Source organism: Cyrtonyx montezumae, unplaced genomic scaffold (genome assembly GCF_038088225.1).
Source record: "Cyrtonyx montezumae isolate F1298 unplaced genomic scaffold, pur_monq_1.0 scaffold_3, whole genome shotgun sequence".
NCBI lineage: Eukaryota > Metazoa > Chordata > Aves > Galliformes > Odontophoridae > Cyrtonyx > Cyrtonyx montezumae.
Genome location: NW_027072034.1, coordinates 79,752,963 through 79,772,704, shown reverse-complemented (window position 1 = coordinate 79,772,704; position 19,742 = coordinate 79,752,963). Strand labels below are relative to the sequence as shown.

Below are 19,742 nucleotides of genomic sequence, written 5' to 3'. Positions count from 1 at the left end.
TCTGCATGTCCATCCAAAACATGGCTTGTCTTTCCTGTTGCCATTGCCACTGCTGAAATGCACCATCCACCACCTCACTGTGCTCACATCCACTGCTTGGTCCCCTCAAATGTCCAGCAATTGCTGATAATTGTCAGTGGGTGTCATTTTTCCTGCACAGAGGAATTGAGGTCCACCCCTTTGCTTCATTTGCATTTCCATGTCAGACAGCATTTTGTCAGACTGCCCTTCTGCTGGCATCTGTCACAAGTCAACAAGACGTAAGAGAATATTGGTGGGAAAGTTCAACCTCTACTCCCACACCACCAACATCCACCCCTGATGTCATGGGTCAACATAATAAAATAGGAGGCATTGCTTTCAGAGCAGCACTTATAGAATGGACTTTGATGTTGGCCTTTTCTGGAGGTGGTAAGAAGGAATTTGATGGAGTTGGATGAGCTGGTTATGCCCAAAATGTTCCCTGAATTGGAGCTATCTAAATATGGCAACAGAACTCTGCTCTGGAGTCTGCACTGCAATCAGGACTAAAATCAAATTTGCTTGCACATGGGAAAGCAATTCCAGCAGTTAACCCTTCTTTCTTTTATCCATGGTATTTTATTATGAATTCACTTGAAATTGTGTGCTATGTTGGTTATAAAAACATTTTCAGGGTAAGTTCCAACTTTCTTTAAGATGGTCTGAGCGTCAGAGTGATCTATATATGTATTACTTCCAGAATGGTTCTACTATCACCTGCAGATAGTTTACATGGTAGGTATGGTAGAAATTAATTTAGGTGTCATGTGTTACATTCTCCTGTTTCATACTTTTATTGATGACCTGGACAAGGACATTGAGTGCACCCTCAGAATGTTAGCCAATGACACCAAGCTGGGAGGAAGCATTGATCTGCTTGTGGATAGGAAGGCCCTATGGAGCAATCAGGACATGCTGGATCACTGGGCTGAGGCCAATGGGACAGTGTTCAACAAGACCAAGTGTTGGATCCTGCACTTTGGCTGCAACAACCCCAGGCAATGCTACAGGCTTGGGACAGAGTGGCTGGAAGACTATGGTGGTGGTAGGTGGATGGTTGGACTGGATAATCTTGGAGGTGTTTTCCAACCTTGGTGAGTCTATGATTCTATGTTACTTAAAAATAACTGTCTTCTTTTTCCATGCCTTAAACTACTGAAAATTTAACAGACCAATACCTTCACTGGTATCCAAATCATAGGGAGGTAGATATTTCCAAGGGCCTTAACTATTGTTATGTATTTTATACGGAATGACCATATGTGGATACCATGTTTGGAAGTGGTAGAATAAATCTGAATGAGAGCACAGAACTAAAATCTTAGGCTCTTGGAAACTGGAAAAATACCAGCCCTTTCTTCACTCAAGAACTGATGGATGCAAATGAAAACATAGAACAGCTTATCTTCCACAGCAGCTGTTTTACTGCCTTTAGTTTCTTAGCCAATAACAGTACAAGGCTGACAGGGATAAGTTTTGCCTGGCAAATATTAAAAAAAAATAATCGGATTTTAGCAGGATAGCTGGCTGGTTGATTAGATACCTGAGTGTTTAAAACATTTGGTTATGATAGCAATAAAACACAAGATGTGGTTGTTTTAATTTAAAATTTGACTTAAATAGGGTAAGGTCTGATGGAGGAAGATAAGTCAAATTGCAAATCTGACTGATGAGTGTAACTGTGCTAGAGATCAAAGCTGGTAACAGAATTCCAGATCTATTAACATCCTATTTGTAGATCAGTATTTCCAAGTGAACTTTTAGGGGGGGAAGAAGCTTAAGATTTCTGAACATAATGAGATGGGTCTGACAAAGGATGGGGATAATTAGATAGGCTTTGACTCCCAAAAATGACAAGATGTCATGATTTTATGATTTTTGGTACTGGTATTCCACATCATAATACCATGTAGTGCATTTAGAGTTGAAGAGTTAATGCTCCAGCTCTGTGGATCATCGATAGTTCCAGGTATACCTGTCTCAGAAGAGAAGAAGAACTCCATTCCCCAGAGGACTGTGCAATGCTTTGTATTTTTACATGTTTCTGCTCAGAGGGAAAAGATAAAAACTGTCTGCGGTCACGGGACACTCTCTTTCCTTTGGGATGAACTCAGCAGTGGGTGCTCGCTGCCATCCGCCTTCAGCGTTAGCGTAAGGCCTTTGGTTTATCGGACACTCTCTCTTGCTCATTTTATTTGATTTATTAGCTTTAATTCCAATTATATTGTATTATGTTGTGTTATTTTGCTTTCTGATATCTATTTAGTAAATTAGCTTTCCTCCTCAGATCGTTGCCACTGTTTTGTTTCTAGGCCCATCTTCCTTTTCCCTTTCCCCCTTCCCCTTTCCTGGGGCGTGGGTCCGTGGGTCCCCTGCACCAATCATCACGGAACCGGGCCGAACCTGCCCGTAAACTGTTGACACAAGAGAAAACACATTTTTTTGTTATATGGAGAAGGATAGAAAGACAACTCTGTGGGTTGCTTTTTCCCAAAGATGAAATCCTTATTACTTAGATATCTGAATTCTTGCATGGGTCACCAGTTCAGAGAGCACCAGTGTCTCTAGCAGAGGATGTGAAACGGGATGGTTTTAAAAATCCATTTGTCACCTCTATGGTAGATTCTTTTCTGAGACTGAAAAAAAGGAGCAAACTGGGCAAACATATGGAGATAATAGCTTATTAACACATGAAAACTAATCATTAGAGGAAGGATCCACCTTCCACAGATACTGTATCAACAGGTGGGCAGTTCACCAAATGAGAAGACCAGTGGCCTAACAAATAGTTCTAACTGGTAGGATGTTTTGGTAGATCCAGCAAGGTTTTGTTGCAACCCTTGGGCCATATGAATTACAAATCAGCTTTGATTTATTACTTGGTTAGCTCCAAAGCCACTAAGAGACAGAGAGCGAGAGCCTGGAAGGGAGCCAGGAACTCATTCCAGCAGCATTCAACCTCATTTGGTTAGATGTCACAACCTCCACCTTGAACTGAAAGATCAGTATGAACCATCAGAAAACAAGTTTTTAATATACTGGATAATAAAGAAAATGATGTATTTGGAACTGCCAGAAAAGACACCTGATGGTAATTGGCATTAAAGGCAATGGCACCTGCTAGACACATGGAGTGATGTGAAATTCAATCCTTGCTGAAGTCAAGGGAAGTTTTGCCACTGACTTTTAACAGGCCAGGAACTCCCCTACAGTGATTAATGACTTGTAAGTGTATCTAAAAGGTTTTGGGTAGTTTATGAAAATTTTAAATACAGGCAGCTCTCCCTGGACACCTAATGGAATGCTGAGATGCCGAAGGAAAATAATTGACATAATAAATACCTAGTTGAAAAAATAAGATTGATCACAGCTGGGGCTACAAATTGATTCCAGAGTTTAATGTCTTCCCACATTTCAATGCATGGATGGTTTGTACCTTCTAGTAGTAGGACACTTTCCAAGAATCTGGGGAGGAGAAAGGATTCCTCTGCATTCACTATACATGGAAAATAAGTTGCCTGAGTTTTCTTTACATTCATGTAATCAATGAGCTTCAATGGAGATCATTAATAATTTATCCAAAGCAAGCTCTGAGGAGATCTGGCTCTGTTTTTTGCTTATGCTATTTTTCCCAGTGTTGCTTTCTTCCTCTTGTTTTTGTATTGTCAGTCTTCTGTAAGCATCTGTATTCTTGAAATTTTATCAAAAACTGAAGCTTTTAATCACCTGCCAATAAAATATTTGCAGCTGAGTCTGCTAAAACATCCCAGCTTATTCTCTAAAGGGAGTAGATTTGCATGCAGGTTTTTGAATATAAGAATGTTTCTGTTATTTTTTCCCAGTAAAATTCCAGGGTGCTTTTCCTAGAGGCTGGTCTGGCAGATGAACTTTCACTAGTTGAAAAACTTCAGCATGGTGGTGTGCTTCCAGAGCATGTATCACTAGTTCCACTTACAGACAACATGAGGCTTTCATGCCAAGCCCGGACAAGAGCCTGATACCTTGTTTCATACCGTTCACAGTGAGCCACTGACCTGCAGCATCAGGCAATTAAGCCACCCCTAACATACCTTGGACCAGAGCCTTGGACAAGAAAACCATTGAGGAAACACTGCAAAATAGCTTCTTCCTCTGCTGCCTGTGTAGGACTCTCTGATTACCCTGATGTGGTGTAACTTTTATCCTGGCAAAACATAATGGTCTGCCCTTAAGAATACACACCTGAAAGGTTCAGGTGAGTGAGTCCTGAATATAGACTTCGTGTGGTACCTCATGTACTGCACAGGAATAAGCCTTAGATATTTAGGGGCATTTTAGATGTCTGATCAGACTCCATATACAACTGCATTTGGGTGATTTCCAGAGATAGTCTGCACCTATTTTATTTAGGGAGGATGTGTGTCAGGTGATCTTTGTAATTCTTATCATTCTCATTAGGATTACCAGAAGCTATCATCCTGTGACAATGAATGTGTGGCATGTGCATGCACTGCTCCAACTTCAGATGCTGATGAAAAAGTTTGTGGACAATCTGCCTGTGCGTAGGAAAACACAGTATGGTGTTTTGCAGTTCATAAAAAGGGACAGAAGGACCCAGTAGCTTCTGTACTCCTCCCCTATTGTAGTAGGCTAGTGGTGCATATGTTTTAAAGGGTGACTGGTTGTAAAGGAAAAATATAACTGTAAACAGGTGTCACCTTGTGACACACACTGCATTGCAGATACAGGTAGCACAGTTCCACCTGCTCATTATCTGATGCAATCATGTCACATGTCATAATGTCTTTTAAGTTTCAATAAGTGCACTGTTTAATTTTTTCCTGCTTTATAGTATTTTCTTCCTAAATCTACCTCTAGATCCTGTAATACTCTTAACATATCTGCAAATCTACTACAGTAGCTACTTTATTTAAATAACAAGACTTCCACTTTACTGAGGAATGAACCAACCTTTGTTGGCAGCAGTCTGGTAGGGTGCTTAATTCTGAAAAGGTTGCTCAAAACCCAGGCAAAACTATTGAAAGAATGTTTCAAAAAAATCAGAACTGAAGGTTTACTCTTTTGCGAATCAAATAAACTTGCTTCATCTCTTCAAAGCAGACCTCATTGTTAATAGCTCTGAGGCAGCTGCTGCTTTCTCAGCAGAAATGCTTGTGATTCAGTTTGAAACAGTCCACTGGCTTTTTTCAAATACATAGTGCTCCATGTGACCAAAAAACCATTCTATGATATTTCAAGTCTCTCTTTATGATAGAAAGTTATCAATATTACTTACACTCCATCTTTATGGCAGATATCAGGATTTACATTGAACCTCAGCTTCCTAAGCTGAAAATCTTTGTTAAACAGCTCTTCTGGAAAGGCCCTATCTTAAGAAGATATTGAGAAAATCTATTGATTTTCCCATGCTATGATAACTATTGGGATTAGAGGTCCTAGCATCGACTGCTAATCTTCTGAGATATTTCTTTGAACTTTGCTTTGGCATTAGCTCTTAGTAACAAAGACATTGCAATTTTTCCAAAAAACACATCTTCAAGAAGTTTAGGCAGGAGGCTTAAAGGGTATGCACTCTGTATTTGACAGCATGCAACATATCTGTCTTGTGGGGAAAAATGGTATGGCCTGTTCTTCCACTTGTCTCCAGCATCTGGTTATGTTGTAAGAACAAGCTGTCAGATTGCCAAGGAGAAGGTTACTGTGTAATGATTTTGTGGCCTATGCAATATAAGTGAAGGTAGATCCACAAAGTGCAAAGGATGAGCAAGGACACTTAGCAAGCCAAAAAATTACAATAGCCACTAAAGGACAGTTGTCTAAAAAGCGATGTAGAGTGCTGCAGAAACAACACAGCACCTGCCTGAGAGAAAATGCAAAGAAAGATGCAGAGTGATGGGACAAGATGAGAAAATCTCTTAAGGAAAAACTGGAAGTCTCACATCTGAAGGTAGGAACAGCAACCTCTACCCAAAAATAATTAGAAAGTGATATGGATATTATCCCTGTTTAGCCCAGGAGATCCTAGGCATATTGAATTTCTGTCCCCTACACATGGCTTCTCTCAGCCTGAGCAATTCCTCACTTACCAATTAGTCTCAGTGACTCATGAAAGAACTTGAGGAGTGATGTGTACAACCCTGTGCAAGTAAAAGCCACAAGATCTGCCCTGAAAGACTATGAGTAGACAGCACTGAAACAAAACTATGCAAAGGTGAAAACAACCCCCTGGAATGAATACTAGCAGTACTACATGGGAGCATGCCAAGTAACCACAGCTGGAAAAAAATGAAATGATGTCGCTGTTATCAACAAAATGGTGTACTTATGATGGTCAGTTTTCTTCTAATGCTGCTTAGTGCTCAAGAACCAATAGTTTACAGCCACAAGAATTTCTAGGGCAAGGACAAATAAATTTTGTTATTAAGAGAAAACAAAGGAAAAAAGAAAATAATTTGCCTAAAGGTTCCCAGGAAGTACTTGGCAGTGCCAGGCTTTTGGTCTCATGACTTACTTGCACAGCTCTGTGTGGAGGCAAATGTCTCTTTTCTCAGGGATGTTGAGTCCAACATCATTCCTGCTCGGTGGAAAAAGTCCAAATCATATCAATTCATATTTAATTTTATAACTTGGCTTAGTTCATGATAAGGCACTAAGTAACAAAAATTCTCATTTTTGTACTATTCAAATTTGTACTAAAAAGCTGAATCAAACTTTATATTTAATATGAAGTGTGGGTAAATGACTACATTTATATACATCAGTTTCCAAACGTTTATAAGAAGATACTATATACTGATAACCTCTATCACTAAGTAATGCTACGTATACTACTTAGGACGTTCACTGCTGATGGTGCAGTAATTTGGAATTGTTATTTCTTCCCTAGTTTCCCAATAATTTAGTATAAATGACAAGAAAACCATTACACTTCAGTTCTGTTTCTCAATCCTTTCCCAGTAATGAAAGCCTCCCTCTGAAGAGCTGGTGGTGTCAGATATTAGGGAGTTAAGCCATGCATCCTTGCTTTAAAATTGTTAATGTCTATCTCATCTGCTCTCTCCTATCATCTTCAATTTGTCAACAGAATGTAGTAATATGTTTGATTCATTAGAGGTGGAAAAAGGATGGTGAAAGCAAGGAAATATGCCAGATATCAGTCAGTGAAACCCCACAAGTATTAAGTCACCTCAGTTTGTTTGTCTAGTAAAAGCTGGCCTCTTGTTGGGTGAACTGAGGCCAGCTTGATACACCACCAGAATGTGAGTCTGGAACTGACACTGAATTCGCAGATGTGCATAAGAGAAGTCCCTCGAGTTTTAAAATAATTGTCTTAGAGGGAGGCAGGAAGAATTTAAACAGTGTTGTTAAGTAGACTGAAATTAATCAGTTACCATCATTACTACTGAAACTAGCCTCAGTTTGACATCATGTTGATTTTCTAATTATTTTGTATAAATAAAGATTAAATTAGTATTTTCAACTCACTGAAAATACACAAATCTGGGAATTTTCTGAACAATCTGCTTGCTTATAAACAACAAAAGGAAGTGATATCATACATGAGACTAATAGTTGAGGAGTGAAGTTTTTATGTGCGCAAAAATTTCAATATTAGAGCTTTCAGGGGAAAATCAGATATAAACTCTGTATGAAAAACAGCATGAGTTACAGTAAAGAATGATGAAAATATCAAGCATATATGGAAAAGCGCAAGCCTGTAAGCATATGCTTTGCCCATAGAAAAAGCTCTGGAACTGTACATTTGGCCTTTTGGAAGTGATCATAAAAACGATGCTGAGTTTAAAAAAAAAAAAACAAGAGGGAAAAAAGAAGAGGACAATGTCTCTTTTTTGCCTCTTTGTTTATGCAGGCTGTCATCCAAAGCTGTCAAAGAAGCAAGCCCTCTTAGGAGAACTTTTCCAGGTGTTTTCTGTCTAGTGGAAGTCTGCATACAGGCTGATTCAGAGGTGCAGTGAGTACCATTGAATTACCAATGGTCAAATTCATTTATGCTTCTTCTCTCTGGTATTTGGTTGAGTCACAGAGAATCTTTTGGGTCATTTAGATTCATGTCTGCCCTTCTGATGGGTGTGATGTACTTTACATGTCAACACAGACTAACTTATCTGGCTCATAATTTCTTTCTTGGAATGCAAAACTTAAAATAGATGCCATTTAATACTTGGCTTTCAGTTAAAGACCCGTCTGCTGATGCCTGATGGAAACATTTTTGAACACTCCATTTAGAGATAATTTTGCTCATATGTTGTAGATTTCTTCTATTCCTCTTCCTCCAGCTTAAATCAACGGAAGAAAAAAAAAAAAGGATTTTGAATGATTATGATTTCAGCTTTTCATTAGTGGTTCTAGAATGCCATAACTTCCAAAGCAATTGATGATGCTGTCACAAACAGAAAATTGCAACTTAGTTTTTAAAAGCAGTGAACATTTTGGTCTCAGCTTCTTTAAGGTTTTTAATACAAACTCTAGTTTTATACCTGACACAAATGATAATAGCTTTTGCCTATGTAAGTCTTGAAAATGAACTAATGCTCAGTTTGTGATACTTTAAAGCAACCTTATTCTCAGAAATAAGTGTTCAGCACTTGGTGAAGGACTGGCCTTGCTGCATAGTCTCCAATTGGGCACTTGTGGAAAGCCAAATATTCAAAATCACTGTCTCCTTTGAAAATACTTTTTCATGAAATCACAGAATCATAGAATATGCTGAGTTGGAAGGGACCTAAAAGGATCATCAAGTCCAACTTCTGGCTCAATAAATGACCAACCAAAATTCAGTCCCTATGTCTGAGAGCGGTGTCTAAACACTCCTTGAACTTTAGTCACCTGATGTATGTGGAACTTGAAGCAGTTTAACAAATGTGCCCATAAATAGTGAATGACTGACTACAAGAAGAAAAATGGAAATCAGCTTTCCAACTCCTCAGTGATTGTTCAAATGAAAAGTAAGATATAACTAAAGTAAAGATTGTTGAAGAATTCTGTAAACATAATACTGTGTTTAACAACTGCAATCAATTTTATTATCACTGTTATCAAGACTTCAGTTAAAATGGAAAATGGTCTTGAATTATGGAGCTTAGACAACAAAGAAATAGTGTCTTCAGATTAAAAAAAAAGGTAAAAGCTATGATTAATGTGAAATCTTTGCTTCTGCAAAAATACTGCCTAAAAAATTTAGAAAGGAAGAACCATCTGCTACAAAAGAATAAAGTAGTCTAATATCAGCTAAGTAGAATACATTTATAGCATCTGGGCCTTTTCTAAAATTTCTTCTAAAAATGTCCTGTTCCGTTATTTCCAGCGCTGCCTATCATGTTGGGAAAATGTCAATGCTTTATTTGAAGTGTCTTATTAAGGACTTCGGGTATTTAACCCATGTAGTGGGAGAAACAAAACTTGTGATGCTTAAAGAATACATAGAAATGAGAAACATCTGCTAAGGGTGCATTTGCATTTGTCAGTCATCTGGTGGCCTCCTCTTGGCAACCTCAAGCTAATGTTGACTTGGTATCACATCCTTTAATCAAAATACTCCTTTTGTGTGCAACTCAAAGAGTGTTCTTCAGCCCACACAATGACTACTTGTTTGCTTCATGTTTATGAACTCCTTCAACAAGATCCCTAGAGCTTAGCCAAGGAGCTTTGGCCAACATTTTCCAAATGTCAATGCCTAAAACTTGGCATCTAATAAGAAATCTTCTTTTCAGAAGCTGAGTGTCAGAAACTTTCTAGAGACTTGAGAAAGAGTTGTTTCTCAGCATTTTGTGGTCTCATATGGATTTGAATATGTTAGTTTAGGCTCTCAGAATTTATGTATTAGGGTTAGGAACTAGATGTTATAATGCCTAGCTACAGATTTTCTATCATATGCATAAAATTAAGTTGAATTTCTTGGATATATTCACCATGACAATTATACTTTATGAACTGTAATACTCATGTATGGATAATGCTGGCCTATCTTGCAGGTATTTTTCCATCAATCTGGCTTAAGAAGAAAATATAGGTCCTAAGAAAATAATTCATACTCATATGTACCGGGACCAGATCTTCCCCAGTCAAAGAGTGCCAGAAGTTGGATGGACAGGGGCCAGTTTTGTAAGGACAGGTTTGAATTAGATATTAAATGAAATGGTGTTAAGGAACAAACTTTGCTGTTGAGCTGTTATTGCAGATGCTGGTTGGAAGGGAAGGCTTGACTTCAGATTTCATGTCTGAAGCCATCAGGACTGAAAAAGGTTTTCAGTATGAAAAAAGATGTAAAGTGCAGTTCATCTGAATGTGACTAGCTTCCGGGATTCAAGCACATTCTTTACACAGGAACATGGGATGTGAAAATGTAACACTTCATTCAAATTTCAAAGTTTGCCTATGAAAAAAAAAATAAAAAAGCAAAACCAAAGATGCAGGAAGAAACTTGCACACCGCAGAAATCTCAAAGAGGTATTGCAGTGATAGAAAACACTTGCTAATTCCTCTCCTACAAACATATGGTGTAACCTTGTGTGTGTGCATGTATTTAACCATTTCTGAAATCGCCAACCATTTGGTTCTCTATACCATGTAACATGCATACACACATACATTTTTTCCCATCTTGTATCCAAATAAAATTGAAGCAAAGGTGTTAACAAAAGTAATATGTAGATCCTCATCTCTTGGGATCAGCAGATCAGGTTACTAAATCTGTTTATGACCCTCATGTTTCAGGATGTCTGGAAATAAATCTGAAAAATATGAACGAAGTGTAACTCAAATGCGATAGTTTTTGAAAAGATAGAAGGAACAGCTTTGATTTTGGTTAAAAGCTTTATAAATTTTGATGGCACACATCTACTTCACAAACGTTACCAGTGTCAGCTCAGCAGATGGCTGCAGAGCACAGAGCACAGTAAGCTTGCTCATATGCTTACTTGTGCTTATTCTGGGGCTGGGAAGATGCTGTGTACCTACTCTGAAGGTTCCTTTTCATCAATTCCTGTGGGCCAGGTAACCTACTAGGTATCTCCCCTGTTTTTCTGGGTTATAGAGGTGGATTTACAGAACAGAAAGAGACATGTTGCACCAAGGACCTTTAAAATGCCTTGATTTGTTGCATCTCTCCCCTTCCTTTTCTCCTTTGGGCTTCATAACAACAAATACATTTGTAACATTTGTAATTATGATGTCCCTGTTTTTTAAAGAGAGAGTTTTAAGAGCATAGTTCCCCGCTTCTCTTTTTAATCTTCCCAATACTGTTTCCTGAACTGTGATTGCATTCTTGGGAAAAGCACTTGTGTATACTGTGAAAGGTGCCTGTGCCTGCCTGTTCACCGTAAGCAAAGCACTCTTTTAAAGTAGGAGTGTTGGCTGAAGGCAGAGGGGAAAAACTGGGCCCCATGAGGATGGCTTTCATATTTTATTAGAATTGTGAGGACTTAATACAAATATTTGAAAATTACAAAGCCTGAAACATGCCTGCAGTGGATGTAGATTCTTAACTACATAGGCAAAAGAGAGAAGACTGGCTTTGTGCTAAAGGGGAAGGTGCATACTGCTATAAAAAGATGATGGCAGTGTGAAGACTTCTCGGTATTGTCCTTTTTCTGTAGTCTGGCAAAACGCTGACAACCGTTTATTTCCAAAGTGGTGAACTTCAACATATTTAAGACTATTTTGTAAGGCGTTCTGTTATTCCTTTTGCTTAATCCTTAAGCTGTATGAGTGGAAGTAAATTAAAAATTGTGTAATAGAATCAGGTGTTTTAATGATAGTATATATAGTAAACTGAATGGCAAACTTTAAGATTCCTACTATCTGTATAGAAGTTTTCTGTTTGTCAAGTATTTCTTAGGCAAAAGAGCAATGATTCAATCATCATTTCCCTTGAGTAAATTTAGTACATGGTCATCTTGCCAGACAGTAGCATTACACTGGCATCCATTTTAATTTCAGTGGGATATATGAACCCTAGAAGCACCTTTTCCCTGTTTTTCTGTCAACTGGTTCATTTTATATCCAAGGTGCTTTAAGTTATCTTGCAGACTGCCATCTGTTACTAAATGGGAGTTCAGGAAGGGGAGGAAAACCAAAAGAGCAGTGGAAAGAAGTAATTCTGGCTTTAAAAAGGCAAATTATGAGATCTTTCTCCTTCCACAAATTCTGTATTTGTCTAGCATCTGACTTGTACCCAGGCAACATGTATTCCTGATGTTCTACGGTGAGGATGGGTAAAACATTTGGATCCCAAATGGTTCCTTTATCACCCAACTGGACTATCCAAACTGCTGTATGAGCAGCAAAACCAGTGAATTCTGATTTCTTCTGGATTTACATTCTTTACTTTCCTGAGGCCAAACTGAATGACTAACAGATGAATCTTCTCTCTTTTTCCCTCTGTGGTCATGTTGCCAAGTTGTCTCTACCCATTGCTTACCCACTGATTTTCAGGAACTTGTGCAAGGATAGAATGCTCTTTCAGACCTCTCAGTTTGAAACTCGTATTGCCCAGCAAGCTTCAATATTGTTTTGGGGTGGAAGGAGTAGATAAATAGACGGAGTGACAAGGAAACAGTATACTGAGATAAACTTTGCTTTCTATAAAAGATCATAAAACAAAATGCAAGCCTTGCATGCAGTACTCCTCAAGAATAACATTTTCCACAAAAGCATTACGGACTTCTTGGATAGAAAGTCCTGAAATCCATGTAAGAAGCTGAATACACTAGGAATGATATCTGGCATCAGCGAATACAGGCTCAGCCAAGATAGTGTACAAACTATCAGAGTCCTTTAGCATTTTTGGTAGGATGGTGAGGAATTACAAATCTTGCTGTTGGAAATGCGTATATACTGTTTTGAATCACACCTATGTGTAGAAACATTCCAGATCCACTTCAGAGGTGCCAAAGCTTTTGCTATCTAGCCTGGAGGGTAATGTCTTCTCACTCTTTTCTCTGAAGTACACTCTTTAGCTTGCACACACTATACAGTGATATAGCATTTTTTAAAAAACAAATTAAAAAAACCAACCAACCAAAAAAAAAAACCCAAACCCAACCCATACAGTTGTAATTAGGAAAGTGTATGTGTATCACTTATTCCTGTAAACCTTTCCACAGAATCAAAATACTTAACTTTTATGCACATGATCACTTTAACACCGCATTTAAAAGAGGGTTACTGCAATAAATCAAATGATCTGTTGGACATCTTTCCTTTTGTTTCTGCTTCAACATAAATTTCTAGCAACTTTGAAGAGGTGTCAGTATTTTACCCAAGTAAAAAATAAACTTGCAAATGTGATGGAAGCATTGAACAGCTGCTTTTTAATATATTTTAAGAAGTTACTTCAGGTAAGAATCATTTTTGTCCTTGCCCTGATACAGCCTCTACAAGGTGGGAAAGCCCATCTAGAGGTAACACAAATGACTGAAGGCATTATTTCTTCTGATAAAAGCTGAAGCCTTAACTCAAAAGCTTCAAACTGTGCGAATGGGTTTAAAATGTAAAGAATAGGAGAAGTGCAGAGATGAATGCTTGCCAGTGTGTTGCTCACTGGACTTAGCCTACGCCTTTGCTTTACAGATGAACTGGACTGTGACTTCCTCCACTGTTCTGATCCTGGCTGAAAAGTAAGGATGAGATGGAAAGTTAAAGGAAAATATTTTTTGAACACAGTAAGGAATTTTGTTTTGAAAAATAAGTTATATTTCATTACTTAGTGTGACCTCTTCTTTTTCTTTGGCGTTTATATGAGAATGTGTAATGCTTACACCTAGAAAAATAAAGACTGCAAATGCATACTCATACCAGCTGAGTTGTTAGCACTGATTATCTCCACTTCTGTCCCTATAGGTGTGTAGGGAATTACACTGTTTCACTTTCAGTTTCACACAGGGAAGCTGGTATAATGCTACCCATTTTAGGAGAGCGAATCACTGGTCTTCATTTTGTTTGCAAGAAACTCTGAGATGAGAAAAAAAATGCTAAGGGTTATTGATCAGCTACAGGCTGAAATTATATACATTCCTGTCTTCCTGGAGTCTCAACCTTTATACCCTTTCTTGGCAGAAAAATAAACTCAGTTCTTTTTTGCCTTTGTTATGGGTGTCATATCACCAAGAGCAATGACTGGCTTTCTTTAGTTGCGTGATTGAAGTCTTATCCTAAAAATGGACTAGAAGTGGTCGTGAGCAGGATGACAAACAAGTCTATTAGCTCAGATACTGTTTATTTCCTGATAGCCTACCATTATTGCATTTTTAGCCATTTATCTGTTTCTTTTCCAAGATGTGACTCACTGAAGTATGTTTCCTTGCTGCACTGCAATTTTTCTGGTACAAATCAGAAACAGAACATGTCTGAGTTTTACTTCAAACTTTATCTCATAAACATTGTGCAAAGACCGCATGTAAACACCCTAATTGAGTTAGCATTTAAACTTACCAATGATTTATCCTTTAATAAATGTAAGATCTTAGGGATGCGAATAAAGCAGACTGTTTCATGAGCAACGCAAAAGTACATCAGGGCAGAAATAAATAAATGCTAGACTTTTCTAAGGTTCATGACTGTAGAAAACCATGAATGGCATCCCATCAAAGGAACTGGAAGGCGTTATCCCATCTGTACCTATTGCATTATTAAGAAGCTTCCATCTCTCAAGGAGCACTTGTGGTGGGATCTGCACTTTTGTCTTTTTGACTACATTTGTAACAAGAAATTATCTGAGTATCTGGTAACAGAGTATTTTGTTTTAAATACAAGAAGACTTGTCCTTGCTTTCCAAGGTGGGTTTTAATGTTGACAGGTTTGTAAAGCACATCGGCAAAAGAGGAGAACTGAAGGAGCAGAACTAGAAGATCTAGTTTAGATCTAGTTTAGATCTAGTTTAGAATATAAAGCCTTTCAGTTCAGAGGCTACCTTCTTGTTATACGTATTTAGAGTACTACAAATAAGTCCTGATCCATGATTGAAGAGTCCAGAATTACTGGTTTCGAAATATTTCCTAGAATTCTACTTATTAAACAGTCTCCTTCATGGAATACAGAGAATGTGTGTATATGCATATGAAGTATGCATGCCTCTTCTATTGCCTGTGATAGTTTCTTTTCCTATCTTGTCTTACATTCAGCAGTGGAGGCAGGAAGACTGAAAGATAGCCTTGTTCTCTTTATGAAGAGTTTTTATTTCTACATTTGGTCTGGCAAGGAAGTGACTTAAAGCAAAAATGTGTTGGCAAGTCTAGTGACCTGTGAAATCAGTCAGAGATCTGATAAATCAGCTAAGGAATTAATGGGAGGAAATAAATTACAAAATAATAAAGCCTTCTTGTTGATGATTTTGATGTGTTTCTTACTGCACTGGATTCTTTCCATGATATGCTTGTAAGAAAAGCAGAAACTTAGTTCCTCTACCAAACCAATAAAATAAATGTGGACTGTAACAGAAGAATTTACACATAGTTCAGAGAAAGCATTGCATTTGAAATGCTCAGCAGACCTTACCATAGGGAGGTTGTTCCAAGAAGCCATATATTTTATCTACAAAATACATGACAACTATATATATAATTTTGACATGTAATTTTATGAGAAATCCAAGATAGTTAAAAAGAAAAAAAGGACAATAGATGACAATTTATTACTGTGACAAGACATTTGAAAGAGACTAGGAAGACATTCTTCACTCAGGGGGCAGTGAGGCATTGTCACAGGCTGCCCAGAGAAGTTGTAGATGCTACATACCTGGAGGACTTCAAGGCCAGGCTTGTTGAGGTTTTGGACAGCCTGATCTAGTGGTTGGCAACCATGCCCACAACAGAGGGTTGGAACTAGATGATCTCCCAGCCCAAGCCATTCTATGATTCTATGAGTTAAGCTTTATGCTTCTACTCATTTTTTCTCTTTAGTTAGTAGGTATCTCAAAACGTTCTTAAAGAAGAGAAAGCAATCTGCCTAGAAAATAGTCCTTCTGTTGAACAATCTGGTAGAGTGCCCATATCAGAAAACACAAAGAGAGAGACAGAGTATTATTATTAGCCCTTCTAGGGTCTGAAGAAATTACTTTCTTCTGCAGAAACAGATTGTGTCGTGCTAAATACTACAACTCACATTAAAATAATTGGACAATATTACTACATATTGCATGAGCTTTGGTGAATTAAAGGAGATACAGAATTGAGGTCCCTTTTCTACATGTCAAAAAAGCTGCCATGTTTTCTTTCCCCCTTTATTTTGGAGAAACTCAGGAACATGAGCAGGGAGGGGAGCAGAAGTGGAAGCAAAGGACTCACTTGTGGGACTGTGTATTTATTTTAGCAGTTGTTATGCAGCTGGCATAGATTAAGCATCAGACATGACAGAGGAGAGGCTGGATGTTATCAGTGACTAACACCATGTTAGCTTTGCAGGGAGTTAAAACTTCACAGACATTTCTTGTTGGAGAACTTGGTTGTGACCTCCACAATCATAATTTGTCCTCTGTCCCTCACAGATGGGTGCTATCATCCGTCGTTTTACACCAAAAGGTCTGTGCTGCTGTGTACAGAGCTGGGCAAGCTGTGGTTTCAGAAATGTTACTGTAATACCAGAGGAAGCACTTTGCCTTGAACCAGTGCACCAGTGCACAGACAATGAGTTTCTGTCAGCATTCATAGCTCTTCCTGTCTGCCATGCACTGCATTTCCAGCGAGTTGCCCTCCATGATGTGAAGCCACTAACCAGAGCTGGGATGAGGCAGCAGCTGAGAGACAAACTGTATGGAATAGCAAATGAAGCTGAAATGGAAATGGTTTATGTCAAGCTGGCTTCTGTTGGCATGCAGGCTAACAACTGCTGAGCCGCAGAGGTTTTCAGATGTCATGTTGAATGTAAACCCCTCAAGGCTTATTAAAGAAGGTGGTTTTCACACATGTGAATATAGAGCCATGAAGTTCCTGAAGTTAAAAGGCAAGTGTTCTGGCTGATGAATAGGGATTCTTCTTCTGTCTGGAAAGGGAATGAAACAGAGCGTAATCTGGCTCTGCAGTGGGTCTTTCCAAGAACAACATAATTGCGTTATAGAGAAGTTACTGTAGACATTACAAAATTAAAAAGCTAATTACACTTTGCTGTATTTACACAATTGCATCCTCTTCACTGGACTGTTTCAAGGTGACGTTATCAATGAGATTCAAAACTATGCCTAAGGTACCTGTTGTGCTTACTCATGGGAATTTGGACTTAGGAAACTTTCTCTTCCTCTGCTTTTATCAAAGCAGTACCACAGGCTGTGGAATTATCTGCCCTGACTAGAAGAACTACCCCTCTCTGGAACAATGAAGTAAAAACAGGAAATGTAACACAAGAAAATATTCTTTCCTTGTTGTAGGAGGAAAACAGCTTGGCTCAATAAAAGGACTCGAATTGGTTAGGTTAATGTTACTCATCCACAACCCTGGTTTTTCTTTCCAAATTCTTTGATTGTGGTGTATTGGGGGTGTGTGTGTTTGGGGTCTGGGGGTTGTTGCTTTTTCTTTTTTCTTTTTCTTTAATTTGTGTGAGTGTAAGGGTCTAGATCTAGGAACAAGAAGCGTCTACTTTTTTTTTGAGTGAAAGTGATGCAAATGCCCCCAGAAATGACCTCTTCTCCCAGTTTAATGCACTTTGCACAAGTTCTAACAAGTATCTGACCATTCTGGTGTTTATAGAGGGTAGAAAGTCACAAATCTGACTTCTCTCTCTCTCTCTCTCCCCCCCCTTCCCACTCTGAATCTTGAGGCACACTGTGGTTCTATTAAGTTTCCTGTTTGACTGTGTGTTTAACAGAATTAGTAAGAAGTATCACAGAAGGTAAGTTACATGTATTGCTCTAATGAAGAAGGTATTCTTTTTACATATATATTACTTTTGCCAGTTGCTTGACTGTTGGTTCAACAGAAATTTTTTTTCTTTTAAGCTTAGGACAAAACACTGCTGATAGAGAATACTGGGTAGATCCTAAAGACCCTGAGGTAACACTGTGTCATCTATACTTGGAAACTAACCTGTACCCTAATAGGGCTCGCCCAAAGTTTAACCCCATCTATAAACAGCTTTCAAGAGAAGTATATGGTCGACCTTCACTTGGCTGGTTGTCAGTGCATAGATTTAAATTTAAAATGTAATATAGGCTGCCTTATCATTTGTTGTCAGAAATGCTTCGTGGAATGGATGAAGCTTGCTCTCTCACTGAAATGGGACAGGTGTTCTAGTGCTTTTTCAGACACACGCTTTTCACTGTTCAATGGAAAAGGGGTCTCTCCCACTGAAAGAAAAGTCTAAACTTACTAAGCAGGGAGCCACAATGTGCCCTAAGGGTCTCCTCGGCCTGTCCCCAGGGAATGTGCTGAGGCAGTTTGGAGGAAGTAATGCTCCACTGTTGCCCTTCTATTTGTAATCAGTATAAATGTGTCAAAAGAGAGGACAAATCCAAGAACATTTCTATTCGTTCAAGGAGGTGGACACATTTACAATCAAATTCTTCTGTTTTTTCTTTTATATTTGCCCTGTCTTTTGAATTAGGTAATGGAAACTTAATTCTTCTATTGTGCAAATTATTTTGCATGACCAACAACTAAGTCCACCTGTTCAAATTTGAACAAGAAGATATTTCACATTTGTTGTTCTTCTAAGAAAATATCCCTGATTTCTCTGGCTAGGCTTCTAGAAGGCAAAATTAAACTTGTTGCTCGGGAATGACATTTATCATGACCTATACTACAGTGTTTTCATCAAGGTAGCAGGCTTGGACTGCTTATGTTAGAAGGCTGTGTAACTCAAGCTGACAATGTTAACAAGAAAACACTTCCGTTCAGCAAATCACTGTTAAATTCCTGCTTTGACCTGACTCTTAAAATGTCTGAAAATAAGCAGGCCGTCTTTGGCCTGTAGTTCCTTGTGAGCCACAGCTTTTGTGTGAACTACAGATGGAACTCTTAATAAATGCACATGAAGATTCTTAGCTTGCAAACAGGCTGCTGATGGTAGTATGTCTTTTCTCTGACAACAGAACTCTCTGAGATGAGTAATCATTAGCTACGGCATCTATATCATGATTGTAATTGTTGCATGTGAATGTTTTACATGTATTTGATGCTGTCCTGAGTACATTCATACAGCACAGATAGCTGACTGTATTCTGACCCCACTGGACCAAGAACATCTATTTTTCTACTCTTTCTTCAGGTCGCTTATTTAAAAGAACAAATCACAGGTTACATGGTATGTGAACTTACATCTCAGAATGGGACTCACTTCCAGCAGTCCTAACCTGATCTGACATGATCAAGCTTTGGGTTTATCAAGTATCCTCCCTCAAGTTTAAACTGAAGAATATTGCATTAAAGATACTGAAAGGTGCTGAAGGAGTTTCCAGATGTGTTCTTCCCATTTGGCAGTAAACAAAAGGAGACTACAGGAATGTTCTCCTACAATTATTTGTGATGGTGCTCCATAATTGGAACATCATTTTTGGGAAACATTTATCCCCGTTGGCAAAGTATCCCCTCTGGATTCCTGAAGGGTGATGGCCCCAAGGAGGAAGGATGGTTCTTTACTGGAAGAAGAGATAAGAAGGGAAAAATGAAGGAACAGGGAATGCTTGGCTAAACACAGAGGGAAAAGCCTCCCTGGTAGTGTGCAGCATCTGTCCAAAGGAAATGCTGGAATCTCCCTTTCCAAGGGACTTCAGACAG

The 19,742-nt window shown here is 38.5% G+C and overlaps 1 protein-coding gene across 3 annotated transcripts in view; it reads right to left on the bottom strand.

Annotated features, from left to right (window-relative positions):
• The window catches only part of COL8A1 (collagen type VIII alpha 1 chain), an 81,710-nt gene that overhangs the window by 36,997 nt on the left and 24,971 nt on the right, over positions 1-19,742 (bottom strand). Inside the window, exon 3 of one of the 3 annotated variants that reach the window (XM_065742001.1) lies at positions 6,533-6,595. The exons of the other annotated variants lie outside the window; for them this stretch is intronic. The gene's annotated coding sequence lies outside the window, so the exon portion shown is untranslated. The remainder of the gene's footprint in view (positions 1-6,532; positions 6,596-19,742) is intronic. 3 annotated transcript variants of the gene reach the window in all.